At 42.6% G+C, this 5,000-nt stretch overlaps 1 pseudogene across 1 annotated transcript in view; it reads right to left on the bottom strand.

Moving 5' to 3' along the window:
• Window positions 1-5,000, bottom strand: part of LOC308098659 (integrin alpha-3-like) — a 45,562-nt pseudogene that overhangs the window by 34,114 nt on the left and 6,448 nt on the right. Inside the window, exon 2 of the transcript XR_013935138.1 lies at window positions 833-966. The product of XR_013935138.1 is annotated as an integrin alpha-3-like (transcript). The remainder of the gene's footprint in view (window positions 1-832; window positions 967-5,000) is intronic.

The following is a 5,000-nucleotide window of genomic DNA, read 5'->3' on the forward strand; positions in this document are numbered from 1 at the left end:
CACATGTAATTAGTATGACACTATTATTGTTATTATCATTATGAACATTTAAAACATTCAAATATTGTTATTATGTCCGAAATGCAACCGGAAATGAATGCTATTGGCTGCAACCGCAGCGAGGGCGGGTCTTCACTCTGTAGAACCAATAGAAACCCTAGAAACAACATATCCTACTTCACCATTTATTTATAAATGAATGGGACCATCATTTACTAAACACATAGATTTCTTTGAGCTATTCAAAAAATAGCAGATCTACAAGCTCAATCTTTGCTCTGAGCTTGTAGATCTGCTATGAAAAATCTTGAACATTTGTGCAAATATTTGAATTAATATGTTTTTTTTAAAAAGGGAACATTTGTAACTCAAATCTTTGCTTCTGGGGGGTCCCTGGAACAAAGTATTTTGAGGTGGGGGTCCGCGGCCAAATACATATCATTTTGGGGGTCCTTGACATGAAAAAGTTTCAGAACCACAGATATAAAAACATACGTTTTTCTACAAACTGTTAGGATTTAGAGGACATTTGTAGAATCCTCCAGAAGCAAAGATTTAAGTTAGAAATGTTTGCCTTAAAAATATATATATATTCAAAGATTTGCAAACAAATTCTCGATTTTTCTAAAATAGCAGATCTACAAGCTCATAGTGAGGCACTCGGTGCCGCAATATGAGCTTGTAGATCTACTATTTTTGAACAGCCAAATACATGTAAAAATGACACAGATGCGTTCCTGGTCTTAAAGGGTTAAAGTGTGAATAGGAACAGGCTCGGTCTGGACTATGATGGATGTGTGTTGCGTAACCCTATCAGTGACATCACGCTCACCCGAGCCAATCAGGTTCATCCTGGAGCAAGCCGATTGGTCGTCGTCGGTCGTGATCCGACAGCCGTACACTCCTCCCGTTCGATTGGCCGACACGCCAGGCTCCGCCTTGTCCTTGGGCGCCCCGACCAATAGCCTACGAGGAGGAGCAAATGGTCACATGATCGCTGTATGTAATAATACTGTATGACATGACCCCATACGACCCCATTAATTGATTGATTGATTGATGTATTTATTTAGTAAGACATGAGAACATCAGTACAACCCTAACCCACAATACAAGGTCTACTAAACTACCTAACCTAACCTTACCTAAACCCTAACCTAACCTTACCTAAACCCTAACCTAACCTTACCTAACCCCTAACCCTAACTCTAACCTAACCTTACCTAACCCCTAACCCTAACCCACAATACAAGGTCTACTAAACTACCTAACCTAACCTTACCTAAACCCTAACTCTAACCCACAATACAAGGTCTACTAAACTACCTAACCTAACCTTACCTAAACCCTAACCCTAACTCTAACCTAACCTTACCTAACCCCTAACCCTAACCCACAATACAAGGTCTACTAAACTACCTAACCTAACCTTACCTAAACCCTAACCCTAACTCTAACCTAACCTTACCTTACCTAACCCCTAACCCTAACCCACAATACAAGGTCTACTAAACTACCTAACCTAACCTTACCTAAACCCTAACCTAACCTTACCTAACCCCTAACCCTAACCCACAATACAAGGTCTACTAAACTACCTAACCTAACCTTACCTAAACCCTAACCCTAACTCTAACCTAACCTAACCTAACCCCTAACCCTAACCCACAATACAAGGTCTACTAAACTACCTAACCTAACCTTACCTAAACCCTAACCCTAACTCTAACCTAACCTTACCTAACCCCTAACCCTAACCCACAATACAAGGTCTACTAAACTACCTAACCTAACCCCTAACCCTAACCCACAATACAAGGTCTACTAAACTACCTAACCTAACCTTACCTAACCCCTAACCCTAACCCACAATACAAGGTCTACTAAACTACCTAACCTAACCTTACCTAAACCCTAACTCTAACCCACAATACAAGGTCTACTAAACTACCTAACCTAACCTTACCTAAACCCTAACCCTAACTCTAACCTAACCTTACCTAACCCCTAACCCTAACCCACAATACAAGGTCTACTAAACTACCTAACCTAACCTTACCTAAACCCTAACCCTAACTCTAACCTAACCTTACCTTACCTAACCCCTAACCCTAACCCACAATACAAGGTCTACTAAACTACCTAACCTAACCTTACCTAAACCCTAACCTAACCTTACCTAACCCCTAACCCTAACCCACAATACAAGGTCTACTAAACTACCTAACCTAACCTTACCTAAACCCTAACCCTAACTCTAACCTAACCTAACCTAACCCCTAACCCTAACCCACAATACAAGGTCTACTAAACTACCTAACCTAACCTTACCTAAACCCTAACCCTAACTCTAACCTAACCTTACCTAACCCCTAACCCTAACCCACAATACAAGGTCTACTAAACTACCTAACCTAACCCCTAACCCTAACCCACAATACAAGGTCTACTAAACTACCTAACCTAACCTTACCTAACCCCTAACCCTAACCCACAATACAAGGTCTACTAAACTACCTAACCTAACCTTACCTAAACCCTAACCCTAACCCACAATACAAGGTCTACTAAACTACCTAACCTAACCTTACCTAACCCCTAACCCTAACCCACAATACAAGGTCTACTAAACTACCTAACCTAACCTTACCTAACCCCTAACCCTAACCCACAATACAAGGTCTACTAAACTACCTAACCTAACCTTACCTAAACCCTAACCCTAACTCTAACCTAACCTTACCTAACCCCTAACCCTAACCCACAATACAAGGTCTACTAAACTACCTAACCTTACCTAAACCCTAACCCTAACTCTAACCTAATTACCTAACCCCTAACCCTAACCCACAATACAAGGTCTACTAAACTACCTAACCTAACCTTACCTAAACCCTAACTACCTAACCTAACCTTACCTAAACCCTAACCCTAACTCTAACCTAATTACCTAACCCCTAACCCTAACCCACAATACAAGGTCTACTAAACTACCTAACCTAACCCCTAACCCTAACCCTAACCCACAATACAAGGTCTACTAAACTACCTAACCTAACCCCTAACCCTAACCCACAATACAAGGTCTACTAAACTACCTAACCTAACCCCTAACCCTAACCCACAATACAAGGTCTACTAAACTACCTAACCTAACCCCTAACCCTAACCCACAATACAAGGTCTACTAAACTGGAAGACTCATTAAGCACTGAGCTTGTTTAAGATGAGAACCCCATGCACACAAATCATGATGACATATAAGAGACAGACAGATATACACACTACTATACAGAATGTCATATAATCAGCTTTCAGGTTACTGGTATGAAGAGTGAAAAATATGCACAAGAGAAGAAAAAATCGGGGAGGGGTGGGGTGGGGTAGGTTAACACATTGACTGCCAGAGTTTATTCATAATGTACTCACCCCTGTGCCAGCGATCTGCGTGTATTTTTATTTTGTAATTTTTAATTCAAATAAATTGTCTGACTGCGGTTTTAAACACATACGACAGATCTACCAGCAGAGAGCAGCAAATAGACACCTTGATCACCTCGCTGACTCGCTCGCCCCCCCAAACAGGCTCAAACAGTGCATACGTCATAAACCGGATGTGACGTTTTCGCAGATTGCCGATCGGCCTAAAGTACGATGTGATACACGACGACGATGACTGTCCGTCACCCAGACTATAGAAAATAGAAGTGGAGCTCTCGGTTTGTTTTTTATACCGTGTGAAAAAACATGTTTTTCCCTATTCTGGTCGAAAATGACCGGGGGAAAAAATATGAGAACCGGAAACGGAATCTGCGTCATGAAACCGGATCCCGGTGTGTGTGAAGCAAGTGGAAAACGAAACCTATGATGAAAAATAAACAGAACAGCGCGATCACAGATTAAACAATGAAAATTCCAAAGAACGAGTTAACTCGTTCTTCACAATTGCGGCACGCAAGCGATGGATTTGAAAAACGAATTAACTTGATCTAGGCAATCAATGTGTTAAGACTTAGACAGGGGCCTTTTTGGAATTGCAGCCTCCTGAAGGTGTATCTTTAGGGCAGTTTTGAAAGTGAGTAGGGTTTTACACTCCTTTACTCCTTTTGGTAGGGCATTCCACATTTTTGATGAATAGCATGAGAACGAGTTCATTCCCTTTGTTGTGCCAAATCTGGGTTGAACATGATTCGTGGAGCTGCCTCTGGTGTTATGATCGTGGACTTCATTAACGTTTTGGAAGTATTTTGACAAATACAGGGGGATCCCAATGTTGTGGTGTATCTTGAAGACCAGGCCCATAGCAGGTTGCTGTACTCTGTCCTCAACCCTAAGCCACCCAATCCTAGCAAAATGAGCAGGGGTTAGATGGGTTCTGTGATTGAGGCCAAGAAGTAGCCTTACAAGTTTGTTTTGGGATGTTTGGAGCCTTGTTTTTAAGGCCTTGGAGGTGTTGTGATACCATGAGGAGCATGCATAATCATAATAACCTTGAATGAGGGCCCCTGCAATGACCCCATATGACCCCACATGACCCCACATGACCCCACATGACCCCACATGACCCCATATGACCCCACATGACCCCATATGACCCCATATGACCCCACATGACCCCATATGACCCCATATGACCGGGAACACATCTCTGTGTCATTTTTATATTCCTTTGGCTAGTCGAAAATAGCAGATCTACAAGCTCATATGCACGTTTGTAGATCTGCTATTTTCTGGAAAATGGTGAAAAAGGAGGGAGCTCCACTGATCTGTTCTGTTCATCTCTATAGAACCTGTTAGTGTCAGTGAAGGATGACAGAGGTAATGAATGAATCCCTGTTTGACCCCCAACACACACACACACACACACACGCACGCACGCACGCACGCACGCACGCACGCACGCACGCACGCACGCACGCACGCGCACACGCACACGCACACGCACACGCACACACACACACACACACACACACACACACACGCACACGCACACGCACACA

This window comes from Gymnoscopelus braueri, assembly GCF_963280865.1.
Source record: "Gymnoscopelus braueri genome assembly, chromosome: 13".
Classification (NCBI taxonomy): domain Eukaryota; kingdom Metazoa; phylum Chordata; class Actinopteri; order Myctophiformes; family Myctophidae; genus Gymnoscopelus; species Gymnoscopelus braueri.